This window comes from Urocitellus parryii, chromosome 5, assembly GCF_045843805.1.
Source record: "Urocitellus parryii isolate mUroPar1 chromosome 5, mUroPar1.hap1, whole genome shotgun sequence".
NCBI lineage: Eukaryota > Metazoa > Chordata > Mammalia > Rodentia > Sciuridae > Urocitellus > Urocitellus parryii.
The window spans coordinates 2,526,876-2,553,769 of record NC_135535.1 but is presented as its reverse complement, the minus strand read 5'-3'; the positions used below and the strand labels follow the sequence as shown (position 1 = coordinate 2,553,769).

The window sequence follows — 26,894 nt, the reverse complement described above, 5'->3', positions numbered from 1 at the left end:
TTGCTCTGACTAGAGTTTCAAGAAATATGTTAAATAGAAGTGGTGAATGTGAGCATCCCTGTCTTATTCCAGTATTTTTTCCCCAACCTTTCACCTTCAGTCTGTGGATGTCTTTTCCTACGGGATGAGTCTCTGGGGGGCAGCATGTTGTTGGTTTTTAATCCAATCTGCCAGTTTATATCTTTTTTGTTTGTTTGTTCTTTTTTTAGTTAATTTTTAAATTTGTTTTAATTAGTTATATATGAGAGTAGAATGCATTTATGCACTTTGTTATATCATACAAAGTGGGACACCAGACGGGACATAATTTCTTTTTTCTGAGTGTACATGTTGTAGAATCATATTGGCCATGCAGTCACATATATACATAAAGTAATAATGTCCATTTCATTCCACTATCTTTCCTATCCTCACATTCCCTCCCCCCCTTTACTTCCCTCTACCTAATCTAAGGTAATGTTATTCTTCTCTAGTGCCCCCCACCTTATTGTGAATTAGCATCTGCATATTAGAGAAAACATTCAGCCTTTGGTTTTTTGGTATTGGCTTATTTTGCTTAGCATGATATTCTCCAACTCCATCCATTTACTGGCAAATGCCATAATTTCTCTATTCTTTAAATCTGAGTAATAGTTCATTGTGTATATATACCACATTTTCTTTATCCATTCATCTGTTGAAGTACATCTAGGTTGGTTCCATAGTTTAGCTATTGTGAATTGAGCTGCTATAAACATTAATGTGGCTATGTCCCTGTAGTATGCTGATTTGAAGTCTTTTGGGTGTAAACCGAGGAGTGATAACAGGGTCAATTATGGTGGTTCCATGGTGGCTCCATTCCATGTTTTCTGAGGAATCTCCATACTGCTTTCCACAGTGGTTGCACCAATTTGCAGTTTCACCAGCAATGTATGAGTGTCAGTCTATGTCTGTTGATTGGTGAGTTTAAGCCATTAACATTTATGGTTATTATTGAGACATGATTTGCATTCCAAGTCATTTTTGTTTATTTTTTGTAATTTAACTTGTCTTGGGTTTCTCTTTTGATTGTTTTTTTTCCTTCAATGTAATAATTCAGTTTGCTGATTTTCACTGTTGTTTTTGATTTCTTCCTCATGGAATATTTTGCTGAGGATGTTCTGTAGTTCAGGCTTTCTAGTTGTAAATTCCTTTAACTTTTGCTTATCATGGAGGGTTTTTATTTTGACATCAAACATAAAGCTTAATTTTGCTGAATATAAGATTCTTAGTTGGCATCCATTTTCTTTCAGAGCTTGGTATATGTTGTTTCAGGATCTTCTAGGTTTCAGGCTCTGGTTTGAAAAATGTGCTAAGATCCTAATTTGTTTCCCTGTGTATGTAACCTGATTTCTTTCTCTTGTGGCTTTTAAAATTCTCTCCTCTTTCTGTATGCTAGGCATTTTCATTATGATGTGCCTTGATGTGGATCTGTTGTGATTTTGTACATTTGGTGTCCTGAGAGTCTCTTGTATTTGATTTTCCAATTCATTCTTCATGTTTGGAAAATTTTCTGATATTATTTCATTGAATAGATCATTTATTCCTTTTCTTTGTAACTTTATGCCTTCCTCCATCCCAATAATTCTTAAATTAGGTCTTTTTATGTTATCCCATAATTCTTAAATGTTCTTCTCATAGTTTCTTACCATCTTCACTGTGTGGTCTACATTCATTTCAAGATTGTATATTCCATCTTCATTATCTGAGGTTTTGTCTTCCAAGTGATCTAATCTGTTGGTGATGCTTTAAAGAATAACCCAAATCAGTTGGTAGAGTTCTTGCCTCACATGTTCAAGGCCCTGGTTTCAATCCCTAACACCACCACACACACAAAAAGAATAACCCAAATCAAATCCCAAAGCTCCCAAACAGGTGGAGATCACTAGAGGAGCAACCAAATATGTGAAAATCAAGACAATTAAATATAGCAAGCAAAAAGTGGCAGGAAACGGCAAACACATATGAATTGTAAACGGTCTCAACTCCCCAACTAAAACACATATACTAGCAGACTGTAACTAAAACAAGTTTCAACTATACACCGTTTGCAAGAGACTCATCGCATAGGCAAAGACACCCACAGATTAAAGGTAAAATGAAGGAAAAAATATTCCACACAAATGGAGAATGAAGACAAGCAGGAGTAGCTATTCTTGTCTCTAGCCCCTCCCCCCAAATTGTAGCAAAAGTTAATCAGAAGAAACAAATAAATCCACTATGTTGGTAGAGGGGACTATCCAACAAAAAGATGTGACAGTAAATAATATGCTTCAAATGTCAGTGCATCTAATTATGTTTAAAAATTATCAACAGATACGTCATCCCAACATAAAATCAATAAAATATTAGTGAGTTAAATAATACTATAAATAAAATAGACCTGATAGACATCTATAAAATATTTCAGCCCAAAAGAGCTTAATTTACCTTTTTTTTTGACAGCAGCTGGCAGAACCTCTTCCCAAATAGACCATATGTAGTTCATAATGTAAATCTTACTAAATAAAAATATTATATAATCCTGTGGATCCTAATGGATCAAAATAGAATGAAACTAGAAATCAACAGCAAGGAAAACAATAGAAACCACAAAAACGAATGGAGACTGAATAATACTCTTTAAATGAGGCATAGAACATAGAATAAATAAGAGAAGGATCAAGAAATTCTTAGAAATAAATAAGAATAGATCCAATGTATCAGAATCTTTGGGACACTACAAAAGCAGCTCTAAGAGGAGAATTTACATCACTGGGTGCCTACGTTTGAAAAATAGATCCAAAATAAATGAGCTTATGCTCCACCTCAAGGCCTCAGAAAAGGATGGACAGACTGATTCCAAAATCAGAAGATAGAAAATAAAAAAGAACAGAACTGAAATTAATGAAATTGAAAATTAAAAAATACACAGTATCAATGCAATAAAATTGGTTCTTTTAAAAAATAAAAAAGATTAGTAAACCTTTAGCCAAACTAACCAAAAGAATGAGCAAGAAGTTGCAAATAAATAAAATCAGGGATAAAAAGGAGTATGTCACTACAGACACTCTGATGCCAGAGGACCACAAGAGATTATTCTGAGGGGCTGCAGCGGTGCTCAGTGGTAGAGCACTCGCCTAGCGTCGGTGAGGCACTGGGTTCGATCCTCAGCACCACATAAAGAAAATAAATAAAGGTATTGTCCATCTACAACTAAAAACATTTTTTAAAAAAGAAATTATTTTGAAAATGTATACTCCAATAAACTGGATAGGTTTAAAGATATTGGCAGATTTCTAGACACATGTGACTTGCCCATACTGAACCAGGAAGACACAGAAAGCCTAAACAGACCAGTATCAAGTAATGAAATTAAAACATCCCTGATCAGGTTTTCAACAAAGGAAAGCCCAGGGCCTGATGGATTCTCAGCTGAGCTCTGCCAGACCTTCAAAGGAAATCTAACAATAGTCTTTCTCAAATTATTCAAGGAAATTGAAAGGGAAGGGACTCTCCCAAACACATTCCTGAAGCCAGCATAACCCTGACTCCAAACTGGTCAAAGACTGTCCAGAAAGAAAACTGCAGACCAATATCCCTGAGAAACATAGGTGCAAAAATCCTTAATAAAAACCCATGAAGCAGATAGTATAGCATGATCAAGCAGGTTTCATCCCAGAGATGCAAGGTTGGTTCACATATGGAAATTGACAAATGTGATTCACCACTTAATAGAATTAAGAACAAGAATCCTATGTTCATCTCAATAGATGTAGAAAGTGCCTTTGATAAAATCCAGCACATGTTCATGTTAAAAATGCTGAAGAAACAAGACCCCAAGGGATTTACCACACTGTAAAAGGTATATATGACAAACCCAGAGCCAAAATCATACTGAATGGAGGAAAAAAGGAACATATTTATTCTAAAATCAGAACAAGACAAAGATATATACTCTCACCATTCCCAGTCAGCATAATTCTTAAAACTGAATCCAAAGCAGTCAGGCAAGAGATGAAAATTAGAGATACAAATAGGAAAAGAAGATGCTAAATTATCTTGGTTTGCTTAGGATATTATTCTCTACCTAGAAGACCTAAAATACTGTCCTGGAAGACCTAGAGGTCACAGCTGAATTCAGCGGGAAAGAAGACCAACATTCATAAATCCCCAGATTGGTTTTTATTTTTTTTGCAGGAGGAGGTGTACCAGGGATTGAACTCAAGGCCACTTGGTCACTGAGCCACATCCCAGCCCTGTTTTGTATTTTATTTAGAGACAGGGTCTCACTGTGTTGCTTAGCACCTTGAATTTGCTGAGGCTGGCTTTGAACTTGTGATCCTCCTGCCTCAGTCTCCCAAGCTGCTGGGCTTACAAGCCTGTGCCACTGAGCCTGGCTATAAATCCCTAGATTTCTTATTCTCCAACAGTGATTCTGCTGAGAAAGAAATCAGGAAAACTATCCCATTCACATTAATCTCAATATATAATAAAATGAAGTACTTGAAAATGAACCTAACCAAGGAGGTGAAAGATCTCCACAATGACAATTACAGGACTCTGAAGAAAGAAGTTGAAGAAGACCTTAGAAGATGAAAAGGTCGCCCACCTTCTTGGATAGGTGGAATTAATATTGTCAAATTGGTCATAACAGTCATAGTATCAAAATTAATACACAGGTTCAATGCAATCCCCATCAAAATACCAACTAAATTCTCCAAAGAACTAGAAAACAGTCCTTAAATTCACTTGGAAGAATAAGGGACCCAGAATAGCCCAAGCAATCCTCACCAAGAAGAGCAAGGCAGGAGACCTGACATTGACAAAGGTGACAGAAATATACGTGGAAGAAAGACGGCCTTCTAAACAAATGGTGCTGGGAAAACTGGAAATCCACGAGTAGAAGAATAAAACTAGATCCCTCTCTCTCACACCCTCACAAAAATCAAATCAAAATGGACCAAAGACTCAGGAGTATGACCAGAAAACTTGCAACTACTGGAAGAAACAGTCAACACTGCATCACGTAGGTGCCGGCACGGACTGTCTCAATGAGCTTCCTAAAATCAAAGAGATAAAACCAAGAACCAGTCAGTAAGATGCATCAAATTAAAAATCTTCTCCACAGAAAATGAAACAAGAACATGGAGACAGAGTCTGCAGAACTGGAGAAGGTGCTTCATGCTATTACTCAAACAAGGGGTTAACATCCAGAATAAACAGATAACTCAAAAACCTTAACACCACCACCAACATCAACAAAACAAATAGCCCATCAATAAATGGGCAAAAGAAGTAAACAGAAATCACTTTAAAAAAAGAAAGAAAGGAAGGAAAAAAAGAAAAGAAAAATAAAAAATATAAATGCCAACAAATGCATGTAAAAATGTTCAGCATCTCTAGCAATCAGGGACATGCAAATCAAAAAGTTACACTAAGATTTCATCTCCTTCCAGTCAGAATGGTGATTATCAAGAATACAAACAATAATAAATGCTGGTGAGGAAGTGGGGGAAAGGTATACTCATACATTGTTGATGGCGCTGCAAATCAGTGCACTCTGGAAACCAGAGATTTCCACAATTTGAGACACCTCAAAAACTAGGACAGGAGCCACCATATAACCAGCTGTCCCACTGCTTGGTATTTATCCCAAATAACTAAAATCAGTACCACAGTGAAGCATCCACCTTAATGTTAATAAGAGCACAACTTACCATAGCCAAGTTATGGAGTCACCAAGGTGTCTTTAAACAGATGAATGGATCAAGAAAATGTGGTGCACACACACAATGGAGTCTTACTCGGCCATAAAGAAGAATGAACTTGGGCAAGTAGGACTTCAACACGGCCGAGGTTCTGGTGGTGGCTACGGCCTGGCCCGGGGCGGGCAGAGTTGGAAGTGGTGGCGTTGGCTTTCCCTAGGAGCTCAGCGGGGACTGAGCCTGGGAGGTCAGCTGGCGCCAGCTCCTTTCGGTTTTTAGGACGGCGGCGGCAACAGCTTTCAGGTTCTAAATGGCTTCTACGAAGTTGGGTGCAGATTTTCATGTACGACTTCTCCTTGGAAAAGAAAACCACTGAGTGGGCCGAAGATACTAAGAAAATCCAAGAAGCCCAACTCCGAGGAAGCAGAATGCAAAGCCGAGGAAGCAGAAGCTAAAGTGAATTCTAAGAGTGGCCCAGAGGGCGATAGCAAAACAGTGTCTCCAAGACTCGCAGCACAACCACCGTGCCACCTCCTATTAACCCCATCCTTGCCAGCCCACAGCACAGCGGCATCCTCACTCCAACTGGGTCAGCAGAGTGCCACGAAACAAAGTTCTCAGCCCACCCCACACAGAGGCAGGTTTCAGTCCTGCTGATTTCGAGTGTGAAGAAGACCCATTTGATAATGTGGAGTTGAAAACCATTGATGAGAGGGAAGAGCTGAGAAATACTCTGGTAGGAGCCACTGGACCCATTATGGCTCAGTGACTGGACGGCAGCTTGCCCAGAGGAGGCTCTGGGTCTGTGTTACGGGATGCGGAGGTCTTGGCATCCTCGGAGCGGGCAACCCCAGGTTTCAAGCCTCTTCATAAACCCGAGGGCTTTATAACCTTACCACAGTTGGGCAACTGTGAAAAGATGTCGCTGACTTTCAGAGTGTCCCTGCCCCCTATCCCTGCAGTCAGCAATATCAAATCTCTGTCCTCCCTGACTCCGATGACAGCAACCAGAAGACAGTCCAGCCGGCAAGCCCTTTCCATAGCACATCCTGCCTCCGCAGTGGCATGTTCCGGAATTCCCGAAAGCCTTCCACCCAAAGCAGTGCCAGTGAGCTCAATGGCTTTGAACTTGGACAGTGGCACCGAGGTGCCAACCCTGACGTGCTCTCAGATGCCTTCCCTGTCTGTCTTGTCTGTGAGAGGAGTGAGGGTGTGAAGGAGGTGTGAAGAATCATCACCTCCAAGGGCAGGCCCCACAGTTACCCCTCCAGATTTCCCAGTGTCACAGGTGCCCAACGTGCCCAGCTGTCCCCAGGCCTACTCTGAATTGCAAACACTATCCCCAAGTGAGCGGCAGTGTGTGGAGACGTGGTTAACATGGGTACTCACAGGAGCGTGGCCTGAGAGCCATGAAGAAGGGAGAGAATATCGAGCAGATTCTCGACTCTCTCTTTGCACATGGTCAGCTTTTGAGAAGGGCTTCGACCCTCTCTTAGTGGAAGAGGCTCTGGAAATGCACCGGTGTTCAGAAGACAAGATGATGAAGTTTCTTCAGTTAATGAGCACATTTAAGGAAACGGGCTTTGAAGTGAAAGACACTAAGGAAGTTTTGCTGTCACACAACAATGACCGGGACAATGCTTTGGAAGACGTCATGGCTCGGGCTGGAACCAGCTGAGACCAGGCCCTGCCCGGGCCCTGCCATGGAACCCGCCCCCCAGGCCCTGCAGAGCCCACAGGTGGGAAAGAAGGGGCACACTCTGGATTTTCTTCTGGGGAATAGAAGATCAGGTGTGGAGACTGTGCTTGCCAGTCTCCGTGAGCCTAGGCTCTGAGCTGGGGAGGAAATGGGGAAGATTTGGGCATATGAAGGCCCCAGACTTGTCCTGGCTCCTTCCATATTGAATGTATTTGTTTTTGAGAAATATCCTTCCCACCTTGACCCTCCAGAGTCTCTACATCCCCAGTAGAAACTGGTCTAGCTGGGAGGGCTAGGCTCAGTGCGGCTTTAGGGTTCCATGCCTCCCCCAGCACCTGCACTGGTGGACTGGACTCTAATCCAAGGTGAGTGCGAGAAGGTTCTTCCAGGGCTCTGTTCTCTCTCCCTTTTAATGAAGCCTGGGGTCACACTGGCTCTGGAATGTCTCTGAGGTGCAAAGAAAGCACTCCCCCATGGACCCAGTTTGCCCCTCGGCCAGCAGTCACCGTGCTCCCCAGTCCAGCCTGTTTCTTTCAGCGTGGCTGGGACCTCAGTCCTCTGCTGCCCAAGGTTTTAGAGCCCTGCTCTAGGAAACGTGTTGTCAGTCGGAGTGGTCATTGGCCCCTTCCCAGCACACTCGGTGGCCCAGCACTGACCCTCCCTGTTATCCTCGGGCAGCTCTTCCTCCAGCCTTGCTTTAGGATGACCCAGGAATAACCTGAAGTTTAGAAAGCACTCTTTGGTTTCTTTTGTGTTATATTGAACATCATTATAGATCTAGATACAAAGGATACACAGCCTTAGTGAATCTAAAATAATTGGCTAACTATTTTGATTCTTCAGAGAGAACTGATAATAAATGTCTAAAAGGTAAAAAAAAAAAAAAAGAAGAAGAAGAAGAATGAATGAATGAACTTATGGAACTGGCTGTAAATGGATGGAACTGGAGAACGGTACACCAAGTGAAATATGCCAGACTTGGAAAGTCAGGGGTTGAATGTCTTAATCTTATATGCAGAAGATTGAGAGAAATAGGGGAATGCTGGATATCATAAAGGGATGATCCGATCCATGGAGTAGAAGAAGGAGACCAAGAGAGAGGGGGAGGGGACAGAAAACGGGAAGAAATTAGGAATGCATTTAACAAAACTCTGCTATGTGCATGTATAAATGCTACAGCGAATGCCACCTTCATGTATATGTAAAAAGCTCCAATCAAAAATAAATAAATAAGCCAGTGGAATTCAGACCCGTACACAGCAGAGGGAAAATGGAGGAGAGGAGGGAAGGGAAGGGGGGACAGGGACCCAAGGGAAGTCCATCAATTCCATGCATATGTGACTCTGTCAAAATGAGCTCAACTGTTATGTATAACTACAATGCACAGAATTAGAAAAACTGTAATTAGAAAAAATCCATTATAGTTTTGACTCTAAAAGCTAAATAAGAAGAAAACATTTGCAAAGTTTTATACTGTTGGGTTGGGCAGAGAGCTCCTAGACCTTATATCAAAACAGGATCCATGGAAGGAAAAAAGGCATGTTGCACTTCATCAAATTAAAAGCACTGGTACCTAAAAGATTCTGTTAAGAATATGAATATATTAGCCATAAATGTTGAAAAAGCATTTGTAAATCCTGTATCTGATAAAATATTTGTACACAGAACTCTGGCATCTCAGTCGTAACACAGATAGCAAATCAAATTGTGGACAAAAGCTTTGACATACATTTCACCAATACAAACAAGTACTAGCTCAAGCCCCGAGGAAATGCTCATTCCATTAATCATTAGGGGAATGCAAATCGAAGCCAAAATGAGGCACCATGTCACTGGCACAGGAGGGCTCAGAGACCAGGGGTGGCTGAGGATTAAAGGACCTAGGCCCCTCGAAGACCATGTGCAGGTCTGTGCAACATGGAGCAGTGGCTTTGGAAGGCAGATGGCCAGTTTTGTTAAAAGTCAAATCACCCAGTGATTCCCCTCCTCAGAGTACACCCAAGAGAACTGAAAACACGTGTGATATGCACACAGGTGAGCACAGCAGTGTTACTTTTCAGAGCCCTGTGTTAGTGTGTTTTCTGTTTCTATGACAAAATACCTTAGGCTGGGTACTTTACAAAAAAGTGAGGTCTACTTAGATCTCAGTTTTAGAGGATGAAAGTTCAAGATTGGGCAGCCTCATCTCTTCACCTCCCATAAAACGGCTGCATGCTGAGGGGCCAGGCATGTGAGCAGACATGCTCTTTAACAGCCTGCTCTCTGGAGAGCCAACTCACCCCTGGAGACCATCAACAATCCCTTCCCAGGGCAGTGCCCAGTTGGACCCACCTCTCACAGGCTCGACCCCCTCAGAGCTGCCATATGAGGACCAAGACTTCAGCATGATTTTTTTTTTCTTAAATTTCCTAGTACCGGGGACTGAAACAGAGGTGCTTACCACTGAGCCACATCCCCAGCCCTTTTATATCTTCTTTAGAGACAAGGTCTCACTAACTTACTTAGTCCCTTGCTAAGTTGCTGAGGCTAGTTTTGAACTCGCGGTCTTCCGGCCTCAGCCTCCCAAGCTGCTGTGATTATAGACGTGTGACACCGTGCTGGTCCACGTGAGATTCTGACAGGCGTTCACAAACCATACCTAAAGGGTGGCGAGCGGCTAAGTGGAGACCACCGCAAACCCAACTGTGAGTGTAGAAACAAATGCGGGGACTCCTTCAGCTGCGCATTATTCAGTGATTCAGGGAACAAATGACAGCTGTGTACCACAGACAGCCCCGGAAAGTGTCAAGTGGAAGACGTGGTCAGATAAAAACTGCAAGTTGCACGACACCTTCTATAAGACTGAGCACATTCACAGACTGAGCACATCAGTGATCACCTCGGGCAGGTGGTGAGCGGGGCTCCACTGCGAATGGTCATGAGGAAGACGTGTGGCGCTGAGTCTTCAAGTGGATCGTGGCAGCGTTTGCCCGACCTCTATAGGGAGCAGAGAAATGTGTGGTTGAATTCCAGTTAGTGGGGGATTTATGTTAGATTTCTTATCATCATTGGATTCTAATTTGCTTCCTGACAGTCAGATAACATACCAGGCAGCGTTCTATCTTGTAAAAATCTATTGAGATGTTCTCAGCCCACTCAGGGGTCTACACTGGGGGCCGTTTCACTTGAACCTGAGAAGCACCTGTGTCGTGCCTGGCCCAGCTGTCTATAAATGCCACTTAGTTCAGTCTTGTGGATGGTGCCGTTCAGATCGTTTATGCCCTCACTGGGTCTTTAAAGTGGGTTTTATTTTGGTTTTGTTCCAGGTTCTATCAATTGCTGAGAGAGAGGGTTTACTATTCCCAGCTCGGAGCCCCGCCGTCTCTGCTGCTGCAGGTCTGCCTGAAGTGTGACCTGGGATGGCTGTCAACTGCTCATGGGTGACTGGCTGCTGGGTCCACTCTTGCGTCCTGAGGAAACATCCCTCTAATCTCCGGTTATAACTCTGTCCTGGATTTTAGGTCGACCTACGTGATCACGGCCACCCAGAGTTCTTATATCTACCCTGAGAAGAGTCAGTGTGAGCTCTCTGGCGTGGCTGCCAGATGCAGGGCGACTGACTTCCACTCTCACTACGTGACTTGATGTTGTGATTTTTCTCTTTCGCAGAGTCTTGCTCGTGTGTGTTCCGATGATCCACCTTTTAGTGTGGCACGTTTCCCAGTCCTGTCTCTTGTGACTGTGGATCCTGGTGGACTCAGCGGTGCTTCTCTCTTCCCTGTGTCTGGTTGGCCCCTTTCTGCCGGGCTGCCTTCCTTACCCCCTGGGCTTTGCCATCACTCTATTCCCACGCGACATGTTTCACTCTGGTGAAGGTGAGCATGCTGAAGTTCGTGGGGTGTGCAGCATGCGCCTTGGATGTGCTGCAGTCGCTAGGTCTGTACTTAAGACTATTTCCCCTGGAATTTAAGACCCTACAGCCATCTCCCTCCCTAAGTCGTTGGACCTGGGCCTCCTGGTCTTGATGGGAGGCCTGGTCCTGGCCGCCCCTGCGTGGCTCAGTCCCCTGGAGGCCTCCTCTTCGACTCTGACCTTCACTACTTGTTTGATGTATACGTGAATGCATCCTGCTTGGGACTCAATGACCTGTTTTAACTTAATTCCCATCAAATTCAGGAATATCTGACTACATTTTTGGGTATGTTCTGTACCCTTCTCTTCCAGCAAGGCTCCCAACGTGTGTCAGACCACTTGATGTCACCTTCTAGATCATTCTTGGCTTTTCACCCTCCAGTGAGACACCTCTGCTGTTCTGCCTCCCCTCAGTCCCTCCAGCAAGGGTTAGAAATCGGCCCTGCGGCTCCTCCGCACACTTCTCCCCAAGGGTTAGAAATCGGCCCTGCGGCTCCTCCGCACACTTCTCCCCATGTTCGCTCACTCTGCAGCCACCCTTGGCTTGGCACCATGTGCATGTTGAAAATAAGACCTCAAAACTCTCTGTTGTCACCCCAACATCTGACCCCCTGCGCCATCGGACCCCCCTGTGCCATCACTTTGGGCCCTGGCCCAGAGGAGAGTCCCACCCAGGTCCTGGCCTCACCTGTGGCCCAGTGACTGGGGCCTGGTTTGCAGCTGCAGTGGGTGAGCGTCCCTTCCCTAGCCGTCAGCTGGAGTGGTCCCACCGTGGCCCCAGCTGGGTGCTGTCGCTCACTGTCAGGCGGCGTCTCCCTCACGGGAAAACCTCATCTTTCCTTCTATCGCACGCAGCCCAGTCCTACACCTCAGCATGGCTGCCCTTGATGGCTACTCCCACAGCCCAGGGGACTTCTGTTCCTTCTCGTGGCTGATGTGTGCTCTGGTTGGTTCTGATGTGCAGCATTTCTACTGACTGGACACGACAGGTGTGCTTTGCTGTGCTTTCTCCCGTGGATCTCTAGCTGACACAGCCCCAGTTGAAAATCCCTCTCCTGGCCCAACTGCTACCCAGAGGTGACCCTGCCGGCCGAAGTGTGGCTCGTTTCTGCTCTTGCCAGTCCGCTCAGCCAGCGCCACCCTCGTCCAGCTGTGGCTCCCAGCACCCCTCCCTGTCTGCAGAGTCAGGCCTTCGGCTCTGGTCGTCTCTTTGGGGGTCTTCTTGGGGGTCTCTGGCCTTCCCATCTTCCACCCAGAAACCTGTGGGGATGTCGGGGGTTGCCCCCCACGCAGGATCGGCTATCCACACAGGCTCCATATTTCCCACAGCATCTCCTGAAACTTCCTCTAGATGGATTCCTGCTTCATCCACCTCTGATGCCGTCACGGAATCTTTTTTTAAGATTCATCTTCCATCTGACCGTAGCTGGTGGAGAAGTCAGCTCTCTTGTTTGTTCCCTGTAGACATTCTGGACTTTCCATGTCTGTAAGCACATTTTTTTTCTCTCTCTGTCCTTATTTCTTCGTTTTTCCCCTTGCTGTGACTAAAGCCTTCGATGCCATATCAAATTGAACTGGAAATAGCAGAAACAACGGACTTCTCCGTGTTACAAGCAAAGCTTTATTAAGTCATCTTTAAATGTGAAAGTTGTTGTAGATATTTTATGGATAACTTTCATAAAAATGATCAAGTTATTTTCTGGCCCACTTTTGGAAAAAGTGTTTAGCTTGAAATTTAGCTGATGTGTGTGCTGCACTATTTCAAGTGATTATATAATTTCTTCACTTATTTCATTTGGTAGATACATTATTTTCAAATGTTTGTATTCCGGGAATACACACCACTTGGTCATAAGTATTTTGAACACACTGGTCACCTGCTCTGAACTTGAAGATGTCGTTTTGCTTTCTTTTCTTGTAGAGGTGTGCACAAGAGGGGCACAGTTAAATAGCAGATCCTTCTCTGAAGATAGAACTGCAAAAATTTTAAGATTTGCTCTTACGATATATTTAGAAGTTATACTTTAAATTTTCCCATTTTATTTAAATTATCTAATTTATTGTCACAAAGTAGTGCATTATATTTTTTTCTTTTAATATTCGTAGGATGTGTGATAAATTTTATTATTTCTGTTATTGGTGAGGTTTATTTGATAAATATTGCTCAGTTTAATATTTCTGCAATCTTTTTTTTTCAAAAGTAAGCTATTTTTTTTGGCTCTGTTATTTTTTTTTTTAATTTTTGCTTTTCTTCTATTTCATGTTTTGCCATCCTGTCTTTACTTCTACCTTCTTTTACTTTGATTTGCTGTTCTTTTGCAAGATGCTTCAGATGCAAAGTTGGACCGTTAATTCTGTGGTTCTTATGCATGTATTTAAGGCTACTGATTTTTCTCTTGGCTTGATAATTGCACATTCTGTAACGATTCTTGTGGTTGTCACCATAGAGATGATAATGTGTCCTGGAACTTCATGGTCTGGCAAAATGTGTGTGGGTCTCTCTTTTTAAAGCTATTTACAAAAAGTTTTATTCTACTGCTTCTACTTATAAATAAATCAGGAACTTCTAAATATAAATATATAAAAGGACCAGATATTCCACTAAGAACTTGTCCACCACGCACACTGCATGGTAATTGAAATTACACATGGAGCCATGGTTAGAATCTGAGGTATCTTCCAACATGACCATTTGTCCTTGAGCCATTTCCTTCTCACTTCTTTCTCTCTGGTGGACAAATAGAGGCTTATGTGATGCTTAGAGGTGACCGAACAACCTGGTGTCCAAAAGTCATTTACAGAGAACAAGCTTTCCCACGAATTTCAACACAAAAAGTACCAAATGTGCTAATTTCACTATTTGCTTGGTCATACACTGGCAATGTCTTTAACCTCTAGAGACTAGATGCTGCAAATCTGGGACTCATTTTCCATTACCTACACTACACACACAGCAAAACAAGACCACAAAACATACAGAAAACTGAGGTCTGAAAATCTCCAAGTGTGAACCCACTACATATCATCCTTTGCAATGGGTTCCCTCCCACCTCTTCTGCATTACTGAACAAGTATAGTCAGGACTCTTCTGCTCACAGAGGTGGTTGGCACAGTTCCATTTCCAAAAGACAACATTTGGTATGAATTTTAGCAAAAAGACATTTACAAAGTGATATTTTACTACCTCTAAATTTAACATACACCCGGCACTTCTAAACGTCCAGACGAGACTTTCAAGTAGGGACCCAATTTGTCCACTATGTACGAGGCTGTCTGGAATACACTGCACACGTGTAACAGCAGTTCTAATTTAAAAATGACTTCAAAATAAATATGAACTCTCTGGCCCTTCACTGACCCAGGGGACTAGAATGCTCACATTTTCAGAAGACAATCCCACCTAGGAATTTTAATAGAAAATATATAAAATTTGTTTATTAATTCTACTTTTGCCCCACACTGGCAACACCTTTAACATCTAGAAAGACTTGCTATAGATGAGGACTTGTTTGCTCTTTACATACACTACGTGCACAGGAAAGCGAAACAAAACCCACTGCTAGCTTCTTCACGGGCATGCTGGCCGGGTGCTCCCGAGGCCAGCGCACACCCTACGGGGGGTTGGCTCTTGCCCATCCCAAACACTTCATACCAATTTTAACAACAACAACAACAATTCACAAAATGTGTTGTATTTTATCACTTCTACTTCTAACATTTATCAGGCACTTGAACACCTAGAGAATCTAGGTAGTTAAAAAAAAGTACTCAGCGCTGTCAACTGTACAGAGGGACGAGGATAAGCGCACACTCGGGCACTGGTCATCATGGGCACTGGCGCAGGGTGGCACGCGGGACAGCACCTCGGCTCACAGGGGACCTCACCTTGGCTCATGGGGACCTCACCTCGGCCCACGGGGGACCTCGCCTCACCCACATGGGACCTCACTGTGGCTCACACGGGACGCACCTCGGCCCACGCAAGCAAAGACCTCAGCCACAGGGCCGCACCTGGATCCGCGAGAGTGCCCCTCGTGTTTGGGACAGTGCCTCGTCCAGACAAGGCAGAGACCCTAACGCCCTGGTGGGTGTGCAGAGTCCGCCACAATGATGCGATGATTCGGGCCTATGGACGGGAACGGCCCTGGGGGCTTGTGTGCAGAGGGGCAGGCGACACGCTGCGTGTGGCCGGGGCTGTGAGCGTGGAAGCCACGCCCTGCCCACCTGCAGGACAGCGGCCGCGGCACCTTCCCATGTCCGGTGGCCCAGGCCCTGTAGGGTGATGGGGCTGCGTAAGCGAGGTGTGGCCTTGCGGGTCGAGGCTCTGTCTCCGGGGGGCGGCACCCTGGGGTCGCGGGGCCTGGCCTGCGCGGCTCCTCTGTCGGATCCCACCGGAGCTGCCCACGCCTCAGGCCTTCTTGGGCCCTGGAGCTCCCAGCCTGCAGGGCGTTCTCGGGGCCGCCATTCTGTCCCTGTGCCGCGTCCAGGGCGAGGACCTGGGAAGTCGCTGCTGTCTGCGGGAAGGACTCTGCAGGGGCCCGGTGTGCCCCTCACCTGGTCCTCTCCGTGCCCACCGCCCTCCTGCCCTCTGCCTGTCCTTGGTGCGTGTGGTCGCCCGGGCACTCCCGGTGCACACCTGCCTGCTGGAGGCGGCCCTGACTTTACCTCCTGCCTCGGGTGCCTTCCCGCGTTTCCCGCTCTGGGTGGACTCATCCACCCTGGCCGTGGTGTCCTCTGTCAGGAGAAGGCCACGAGGGTTCACTCTGGTCCCAAGCTCAGAGCCATTAGTTTTAGGCTGAATACGGCTTCTCGAGTTTCCTGAGTTTGCTTTTGCAGGTATTTTCCCCGATGTCTTTAGAACTTTTCACGGCCACCCCAGGAGGCTCACTGCTGTCCCCTGGCCAGTCTCTGAATCCGTCATCTGGGTGCCCGTACCTGGGACATGACGTCTGACTCAGCTGTGGAGAGTGTGGGCCCGTGTCCCTGCAGAAGTGCTCCAGGTGACTGATGTCCACTGCCCACCGGTGACCTCTACCTCAGCTTTCCTGGTCCCCTTACCTGCTCCCTCTCACTGGTCTCCCCGAGGCCACTCTGCTCCTGTGTGACCTTTCTGCCCTGAGAACTCATGTGACTCACTCCATGGTCCCTGGTACCCACTCCACCCCTCTGCTTGGAACTCCCTGGTGGTTTCCCTCTTAGAACAAAGAGGTTGTGGTGTGAGAGCAGTCCACTGGGGAGGCCAGGACAGCAGCCAGCAGGCCACAGGCCCTCCTCCTCTGCTGGCCACGCCGAGGAGAGTGGCTGTGTATGAGTCAGGCCCTGCGTCCCATGGAGGGTGAGACCTTCGATCAAGAGCACTCAGAAAGGAATTTGAGTCTGTGCTGAGCCTCTGCAGACTTTTCTCCAGTTCCTGCTCCTGCTCCCTGACACACTGTGGCAACTCCTTGCCTACCATGATGTGAGGCGTCCCTGTCGTCAGTGTCCAGAGAGGAGGCAAAGTACTCAGGAGGACTGCGTGGCTTTACAAAGGGGACTTGTGCATCTGTGGTCCTGGGGTCCTGGGGTCCTGCAGCCAGTGCCCTGTGGATGCTCAGGTTTGATCGTAGGCACACATGCGTGTGCTTATGTCTACACACTTGCATGCACTTGCACGTGTACACTCTTGTGTCAGAGCACGTGTGTGTTTCCTCAGCTCTTCCAGGCTGCTCGGTCTGTCTTCCCTGCCACCTCTCCTGCTGACCTGTCCTCTGCCCTGTACACTGCTGGATGCTGGGGTTCTTGAAGGCACGGAGGCTGCTGCCCTCAGGGTCCCACTTGGCATCTGTGTTTCTAGTGCTAATCGTGACGTCCCTCTCTTAGTTACCAGGCTGTGCCTGGCTGCTGTACTGTGTTTGGCCAAGGGGCCCCACACAAAGGCCACTCTACTGCAGAACCCATGCGTTCCTGGGCAGGGTCTGCTTGTGACCGCGTGATGAGGCTTTGAGCTTGTGGTACACAACCGGTCAGGTCTGGGGAGCTACTGGCCGCATTGGTTCATTGAGCAACACCTGTCTTAGTCCAGGCTGCCAAGCTAGGCCACTTAGGGCCACTTCTCTTACCTGGACACTGGGTCCCAGATGGAACACTGAGGGGTCGGCATGGGTGGGACGTGATTTACCACTGGGCCCCACAGAATGGCAGCAAGCTTCTCTGGTCTCTCCGTCCACAGCCCTTCCTGGGCCTGTGTGTCCATTCCTTGACTGGCATCCTGGGTGTTGGTTCCAGAGGGAAACCAAGAGGACACTTCTTTGAGTTGGCCCCTGAGTTCTCTGTAGCTCTTCACCCTGCGGCTTGGGATGTCCACGTGCCTGGCCTGGACTCTGCTGTGCCAGCTCGGCCTCTGCCGGGTGTGTCTGGCTCTATGTAGGTGGAGCCTGTGCCCTGTGTTGTCACATGGATCTTCCCAGGACTCTCTTCTGTTGTCGGTGGGTACATGAGCTAGTGAGCGGCCATGGGTGGGCCTGTGACCCGTTGGCCATCACAGGAAACCACTGCAGGCATGAGCTGTTGCAGTGGCCACTTTGAAACAGGTTGCTGTGTCCAAGGTCATGTGGCAGCCAGCTGGTCTGGGGCCTCCAGACCCAGGCCGAGCCCCGCATTGGTGGTGACCTGCCATGATTCTGTCAAACAACAGAAGGAGGTAGCCGTGTGAGGTGACCCCCACTGCAGCAGTACCTCCAGCAGAGTGTCCTGCCAACCTCCACCGATGACCTCGCACCCTGCCCACCTGTCCTGAGCAGTGTGCAGGGCCCCACCCTGAGAGCAGTGAGAATTGCAACGCTGACTTGGGCTTCTCCCGGCTGTTCCTGCCTCACCAGTCTGCGTGGCCACCCCAGCCACATTCCACAGATCAGGTGGTCGTACCCTAGAGATGAGGGTCTCATGGGCTGAGGGTGGAGGCCAGTCCTCCCCAGCCCGCGAGGAAGATTCTGTCCCTGGCCTCTGCCCAGCTCCTGGTGGCCACAGGTGTCCTTGGGTGTATAGAGGGCCTCCTTCTCCCTACATGTGTTCCTCTGTCCAGTGTCCCCTTTTATAAGGACCGTCACATTGGGTGAGGGTCATCTTTCCACACATCGGCAAAGGCCCTTCTCTCAATAAGGCCACACTCGGGTGCTTGGACTCTGACATCTTGGGGGCACCATCAAGCCCACCATGCCCACCACCCAGCTGACCCCTGATCTGCCCTGGCCTGGCTGTCTTGTCTTACCAGCAGCCCGCAGGCCTCGTCCTGCCTTGGGGCCTTCCCTGGGCCTGGTCTTGGGCCTCAGTTCTTCCCTCTAGTGCTCAGGCACAGAAGGTCTCCAAGCTTGGGGGGAACCACCTCCCTCTCCAGGGCCAGTCCTTACCTCTCTGTTCCTCACACCTCCTGCGGCTGGCCCTTCACAGCTCCCCAGTGATCTAGAATGTTCTGTGGGGAGGCATTCTCTCCTTGATGTCTGGGTCACTCATTTCATTCTGGGGCCTGGGCCTCTTCGTCCCATTCACAGTTGCTTCTCTGGGGCCTGGAATGGTGTCTCATCAGGAAGTGCAGGACCAAGGAGCCCTCTGCGTGGGGTCACTAAGCTGGCTGGCCCTCTCTGAGGACCAGAAGTCTCTGTTCCAGTGCAGGGCTGTGCCTTGACGCAGGCAGACACCATAAACGGGGCCCTGTCCTGCACCAGGGCCAGGCTGGGAGTTCCTGCTGCCCAGCTCATCTCCTCCCCTCCAGGGCAGGCCGCCCTTCCAGAGCTCCCTGGGGAGGCATTTCCTGGGAACATCACAAAGTCAAGTGCTTCTTTCCTTATGAGCAGTGCAGCCCGAGGTCCACAGGGGGATGGCACGGCTCCTGCCTTATTTCCCTCGGGCAGGTATGTGCTCCATTCAGAAGCCCTGGAGGGCACTGCTGGAGAGGGGCTGCCGGCTGCTGCTGAGGAGGCACAGTGCTCTCAGGCTGGGTGGGGCCTCCAGGCCCCGCTCAGATTCCAGGGACCAGCCTGGATCCTGGGCAGGGTGTCATGAGCCATCTGTGAGAGCAGTGTCCTGGCCAGGACAGGGGCACCAAACACGGGAGCTGGCTGGTAAATTAAAAAAGGGGAGACAGCAGTACATTATTGTCTCAGTACATTATTGTCCACCTGCCCCCAGGCACCCGGGCCAGGGGGATGTGTTTATGTCAGAAGGGCAGTTAGCCACAGGAAGCGTCCACGGACACTTCATGTGGAAACGTCTGCCACATTGCCACGTGCACAGCGTGAAGCCTGCTGCTGTTTCAGGTTTGTTGGGATGATACGGCTACCCTGGAGGTCTGCACAGCCACATTTCACGTATGCATGTGCTTCACGTCTGTACGGGGCAAAGCCCGGAGCCGTGGTTCAGCAAGGCCACTTGCCTTCCTCGCTGGCCCTCTGCGTCTGCTCTGCCCCCGCTGAGAGGGCCGGCAGCACTGTTTCTTTGTCACTCTCAGGAAAGGGAAGAAGCTGAAGTCTGCTCTGAGCTGGCCTGGCCCGGAGTCACAAGCACAGCTCTCAGTGTGGCTGGCAGTGGGCTTCCCACATCTGCCCGGGCTGCTCTGCAGGAACACGAGCAGGAGGGGCTGCGCTGTGGCCAGCACCCGCCTCCCGGCCTCATCCTCTCTGCCCTCTCAGCAGTCCACAGAGTTTTACCCTGTCCACTCCACCCCCCCGGGGTGGCCTAGGAGGACGTAGAGCTACCTGTTTGGGCAGCTCCAGGGCCTCCCTCCCACATCCTCTCCCAGCAGCTGGGCTCACACTGAGCTTCCATCCTCAGCCCCAGGCCTCCCGCAGCCTCTAGGTTCTTTCTGCTCAGGTGACTTTGGCCTTCCCAAGGACGAGATCTGAGGGGACTCCTTCCTACCCTCTCCCCTTTTACCCGTCCATGTGCACAGCAAAACTTTGTGTACTCTTTTGCACCCCAAACTTTGATGAGTGGACTCTATTGGGATCCTTGATCTTGACGGGCTCCTGGGTGATTGCATCCAGTTTCTGGATGGCGAATGGCTCCCTGCCCCTGTTGGAGCTGGGCTTTGGGGAAATGGGAAAGGTGGGAGGCCTGGGCGTGGGCAAGGCCGTGGGCAAGGGCAGGGAAGGCCGCGGGGGCAGTGTGGCTTTAGGCTTCCTTGTCTCAGCCCTAAGGGCCCCCCCAGGACCGTCTGGGGCTGAGTCTTCAGCGATAAGACGTGTTCATTTCAGGCTGCGCCTCCCGGGCCGATGGCTCCCTCAAGGGCCGTGGAGGAAGCAACAGCTGGAGCTGGGGCTGGAGAGTGGCCTGCCTCTCCCCTTCACTGGGGGCAGCAGGGACACACAGCCACACTGCATGCAGGAGGGGTGACAGACTGTCCCATCGTCACTGTAGACGGACCCCCAACCTCAGCAGCCTGGCTTCTGTGTGCTCTGCATGAAAGACACGTCCAGCTGCAGAGACTTAAGAAATGTACGTGTGTGTGTGTGTGTGTGTGTGTGTGTATGTGTGTGTGTGTGTATAAATATGCACACACATGCGCACACATATACATATTTATGTGTGTTATATAGGTATGGGTGTATATTCTAGTTTTAGAACAAGTGCAATTTTATGGACTGAAAGTCAGCGGAGAGAGTTTCCGGGTGCATTGTGCCGGTTCCTGCTGTTCACCTCTTGGGCGTGGCTGGCACACTGTCCCAGTTAATGAACCCGTGCAGATGTGCTCCGGTTAACCAGCCCAGCTCATTTCCACTGCTCTGCTGGGCGTGTTGGTTTTCCCTAATGGTTGGGTTGCCGTTGCTGTTCCAGGACCATCTCACATTTCCCACTGTGCCCTTCAGCTCTGACTCCAACCTGAGGCTCTCCTCATGTCTCTTCCCAAGCCCATCTGCTTCCAGAGGACCGTGGGACCCGCCCCTGGCTGGGTGTGGCACCTCTTTTTCTACCTGCCCCTGGCCCCCATCACTGGGTCTGGAGGAGATAGCTCTCTGACTGAGGAGCTGAGTCCCAGGAGGTGAAGCAGGTTTTCCCAGGCCACACGACTGTTCCACGGTAGATCCAGGGCATGACAGGTGTTTGTGCAGGACACAGAACTTGGAAACCATGCAATTCCAGGTGTGTGGGGGCTAATAAAACTGTCCCCATCAGGACTCTCCAAGCTCTCTCTTGAGGGCTTGTGTCACCACGTCATCTAGCTCTGCAGACTCTCCGTAGAGCTGTGCCAGGAGATACGGTGAGGGAGCCCCCGAGTGCAGGCTCTCACCCCAGCCCAAGGGACGCTCTCCTGCAGGCAGGTGGGGTGGGGTTGGGGCATGAGCCCCCTGTGGGCCCCCACTGCAGCTGTTCGGCACCTCCTGGGCTTCCCTCCAGGAGAACATAACAAGCTCTGGCTGCAGCCGGGTGATGCCCTGGGCTGCCCTTCCAAACCCTGGCACCTGCGAGGGCCCTCCACAGCTAATGGACAGCACCAAAGGCTAATGGCAGGAAGTAGTGCTTTGGGGATGGAAGCCAAGATCAGATGGGCTGAGGGTCTTCTAGAAGATGCCTGTGGTCAGCTGGATTCCTGCTCACCCACAGGTTAGGGAGGGACAGCTGGTTTCAGCAGGGGGCTTTGCCGTGGAACCATGCTACTGTAGTCAGATCTGGCACCTAAGGCGTGGTACCTGGAAGGGTCATGCTGCCATGTCCATGGCACTCCACTCCAACAGGTGGACAGTGCAGGTGTCTGGCAGCAGGACAGACTCAGAGCAGGCTGCAGCTTGCCTGAAATGGATCTGGAGCCATGTCCTGTTCCCACATCTGTCCTCCTGGGCACTAGACTAATGCACTCGGTGTGTGAAGACCGCCACTGGCCTGTGCTTGGGTTTCTCGTGGCTTTGAGGACTCTGGGGGAGTGAAAGCCTAGCTTTGTAGGTCAGCATGCATGAGCAGCCAAGGCCAGCAGCCACCGTGGGTGCGGCGTCCCCACAGAGGAGAACCCAGAGTGCCCACAGCAGGACTCCTCACCCCACCAGTGCGCCTGCCTCTCTGGAGCCTCCCCTGAGCCTCAGCACAGTGGCCTTGTCCTTTCTCAGGGCCTCTGCACCCCCTGAAGCACCCTGTTCCCAGTGCTCCCCACTTGCAGGCCCCTCCTAGCCATCACCACGCTGACCCCTTCTCCCCCAGCTCCAGGTGCCTGTCACTGCGCTGACTCGTACACTTGCAGCCTCTCCCAGGGCTCAGAGCCCTGTCTTAGGGCCTCCTGGGCTCTTCAGTGTCAGTCCTGCCAGGAACCAGGAGCCCCGTCTTCCTGTTGCTGCTGCTTCCCCGCAGCACAGGCCCAGAGCCCCCCTGGAGAAGCCCAGGGAGACGAGCCCGGGGTGGTAGCACTTCCCCCTTTCTCTTTGTCCCAGGGCGGACAGGAGGTGGAAGGCCAGGTCAGCACGATGGAGAGCCTGTGGATACTCTGCCCTTGGGGGGTCAGAGATGGGGACTTCAAAACCGAGGTGCAGGTCTGGAGCCCCACGGGGAGATTGTGACTTCCTGTTCTGATGCTGCGGGAGAGCCACCACGAGGGGCCCGGGGGGTGGGTTTCTTCTCCCACCCTGTACTTAGAGAACCGGTACCTGCCCAGCTGTGGGGGGTGGGGGGCAGATTAAAGGTGAAGACTTAGATATGCTCTGTATTAGGGGGCACCAAGAGCTGCGCAGAAAGCAGCGCAGACCAGAGAGCGTTGGGTCCTGTAGTTTGATTGAGAAGGTGGTGTTTGTCAAAGGTCTGCGTGCAGGAGCGGGAAGGACAGGGGTGTGTTTTGGAGACAGCACTGCAGGTCAGAGGGACAGTGTGCGCAGGCTCTGGGGCAGGGGGACAGCTGGGGAGTGGGGGCAGGTAGAGGCCTTTGACAAAGAGGGAGGCCAGCTGGCCAGCGGCAGGGCATGAGCGTGGACGAGCGCCTCTGCTCTTCGTGAGGTGGCAACCGCTGGAGGGCGAGCCGGCCAGGGGGAGGTCACATTTGAAAGGAGGAGGCTGGCCGTGGTGTGGGCCGAGGCGGGGGGGTGGCGCTGGCCTGTGTGGAGAGCCCTGCGAGGCAGGCCTGGGAGCCACGGGGCTTCTCACTCCTGTTTCAAGTGGTTCACTGTTTCCCTTGTAGGCTATGGATGGCTGATTCTAGGAGAAGCATCTTCTACCGCCGTACTCCCCCCACCGTGGCCACCACGGTCCCGTGACTCTGTTTCTCCTTTGGATTCAGACTGGAGAGCGCTGATCTGTCTCTTCCCCGTGTCACTGGGTCGTGGTCACCTAGTTTGTCCAGCTCCCTGACGGTTCCTTACCTGGCTTTGGCACTGGGCACCTGGCCTCTCGAGGCCGAGGCCTCTGCCCTGGAGTCGCGCTGTCTGCCCCAGGCCTGTCTCAGGCCAGCCCTCCCCCTCCAGGAGGCGCTCCGAGTCTGCCTTCCTGTGGCTGCGGTCGCTGTGACATTACATCTGTGACGCAGTCTTGTGTTTTCTTCAAATGCCCCGGCCCTTCTCCTCTCTGCACATAATCTGACACGCTCACAGCCGTCCAGCCGTCTTGTTTGATGGACGTGGTCTTGTCACCTCGTCCTCAGAGGCCAAGTGCACTGCTTTTGGATTTCCTGTAGCACTTTGAGTGCACGCTCACGTGCCATCAGTCAACGGTGATGGATTCAGAGAGCAGAGGCCAGGCCCAGCTCTCCCAGAGGCCCCCTGCTAGGGGAGGGGCAGAAGAGCAGGTACCGGCTGTGGATTAGGAAGCCAGGAGGTGTGAGGCTGCTAGCTTCTGTGTGTGGTCAGGGCAGACTTCCTGGAGGAGGCGCCAGGTGAGCTGAGCTGACACACGTGGAGCGTCCACCCTGAACTGTCCAAGGAAGAGGATTCTGGGCAGAGACATGCGTTCTGAATTTGGAGAGGATACGGAAGCTCATACACAGCCCTGTGGGCCTGGGACCACTGGGTGGGCCTGTTTGGAGGGAGATGGGCCTTGCTTCAGCCCACCCTTCCTTCCCATGCCGACAGCACACTCTCACACGTGAGCTGGAAGGAGAGTGGTTGGAAGCAACATCCCCAGACCATGCCTGCTGCTGGGTGGGATCCACTTGGAGGACTGAAGAAGCTGGAAAATAATTCTACCCTTGCTGGGAAACCAGCCCCAAACCCCTCTGAACCCCCCATGTCATCCATCACTCTAGGCTGCAGCGAGCAATTTACATGTCATTCCTATCTGCTGGAGCAAGCCGGTTACTGCTGAGCACTGCCAGCCTGCTGGCCGCCCACCCGCTGGCCCAGAGGGAGCCAGAGGAGGAATTCTCCCGGTTGGTCTTCCAGAAAGAACTATAATAAACCAGCCCTTACTTCTGATTCCAGATAATGGCTTTTTTAAGGTGCTTAGAAACCGTCTCTCTACCTTCCCTTCTCACTAGCAACAGGATGGTCAGTGCTGTGGGTCTCCTGGGGGACCATGCTGGGTGCCCTGGGGGGCCAGGGAAGTGGGTGAAGCATTGAGACAAGCTTCTGAAGAAAGGTTTGAGGCTGCAGGTCTCCCTGGGACAGCCCCCCAGGAAGGGGGTGCAGACGCCCCCTCTCCAGGCTGCAAGCCCTCCTGGCTCAGCTGGGCCACTGAGTGACGCTCCCCGGATGTCTGGACCCAGCATGGCACCAGGGGCCTCCTCCAGAGCAGGGGGAGGTGCTCCTGCTGGGGCCTCTTGCCCCTCCCTCCTGTCCCCATTGGGGTCCGTACCCCCCCAGCCATTCCACACCCACTCACAGTTTCAAAAGGTTGGATATTCAGGACTTAGAAGCAGAATAAAACGTCGCTATGCAGAGATCAGAATCGTAAGTAGCCAGGGTCTGGGGTGACTTGTCTGATGCGATTCACCTTAGTTTGTTTGGAAAATGGGAGATATATTCCCCACAGAGTTCCCACTAGGACCAGATGCGAGGTAAAACAGGAGCACCCTGTCAACGCGCAGTGCCCAGGGCATGGCACATCTGATTTCCCGTACAGAACGCTGCTGCTTCAGCTGCCCCTCGTTCCACAGGGACACAGATTGATTTTTATCCTGATCCTCATCTCTGCACTCAGTGACTGTCAGGTGCTCACGGTATTCCACACACGGTGCTCTCTGCTGTTCCACAAACCAGGCTTCTCTCTGCTGTGAGAAGGAGCTCCCAGTCCACCCCAGAACCATGCACAGGAGAGCAGACGGCGGCTCGCACAGTCCTCTGTAGAGAGGCGGGGAGAGGCCGGGCAGCACAGGAGTCCACACAGTCTCCTCCACCGACAGTCCATTCTTAATGGAAATTGAACATCCGTCCCAAGTATTCACCGAAGTATTCCTTCTGTGTGCCAAGCCAGATAAAGGCTGCTGCTCCGAGACCCTGCTTTAGAGCTGCATCCCTCCACCAGCGAGCTCCGTACAGGGTCCTTGTCACTCGGGTGATGACTGGTTCCCTGCGTCCCCAGGCATAGAAGCTGGAGCTGTTGCTGGTGACAGAAGCAGAGTCTTTGGAGTCTTCACAGATCAGAGTCTTTGAGAATGCAGTCCACACCAGATTGCTTTTCCAGGGTTGCACCCTAGTAGGTTCTCCATTTGCTATCCGGAAAACGGCAATCACGACACCGACGTGAGGGTCAGAGTGAGAATTTAATGGGGTGACATTGGTGACCCAAAGACACAGGATTTCTGCTCAAGACAGAGGAGTGAACAGTTGCTAAGAGCCTCTAATTCGGTTTCAGACACAGGAATTCTGGATTAAATAGATATTGAAGGCAAAAATACAGTTTAGACTGAAAATAAGGAGAATCTGCCACATACTCAGATGACAGACACACACTCCAGCCCAAAATGGAGACCATGGCAATGCATGGCCACCTCAGTACTGCTGTGCTCCTCGGAGCCTGAAACTGAGCACCTAGCAGGCCTCGTCTGCCCAGCTCGCTGTGAAACTGACCACAGTGTCCAGCTCCCTCAGCTCAGAGGTAAGCCCTGATCCCTAAGCCAAGAGCAGAAACTGAACATCTGTGATGAAAGAAACCCAGACAGAGCGGTGTGGATTCCCCGGGGAGGAGAGGCAGAGGCCCTGGTGTGTTCCTGCACACCCACAGGCCTCGAGAGCTGGCCCTCGAGCAGGGAACCGGGCACCAAGGCCGGCGGGTGAAGCCCCAGGAGCACGAGGCTGGCACTGAAGATGGGACAAGCAGACCAGCCTCAAAGCCCGAGCCCGGGGCTGAGTCAAGGGCGCTCTCGAGTAGGGTGCGGAAGGGTGCTGCTCAGTACCCCACCAGCGAGCTCCGTACAGGGCCCTTGTCACTCGGGCAGCTCAGCCCGTCAGAGGCGACGGCAGCACCAAGAGCACAGAATCGTCCTTCGGGTCACACGGACCGAGCAGCGTGGACCAGCATTCCTGGACAAAACGCCTTTCATGGGATTTGACGGGATCTGAGAGCTATCAAAGGGGAGAAGAATCTCGAGGCCAAGATGGGGTAGGAGGAGGAAGCTCACAGAGGTGACCCTGTGTGTGGTTCCGCTCCTGCTGTACCAGCACTGCCAGGAGGACGCACTGAATGTGGCCCCTCTGCCCAGTGTGGTGGCCACCGGTGCA

At 50.3% G+C, this 26,894-nt stretch overlaps 1 pseudogene; it reads left to right on the top strand.

The window, feature by feature from the left end:
- Positions 1-5,792: 5,792 nt before the first annotated feature.
- LOC113186771 (ubiquitin-associated protein 1 pseudogene) lies at positions 5,793-7,383 on the top strand (annotated as a pseudogene).
- Positions 7,384-26,894: the final 19,511 nt, after the last annotated feature.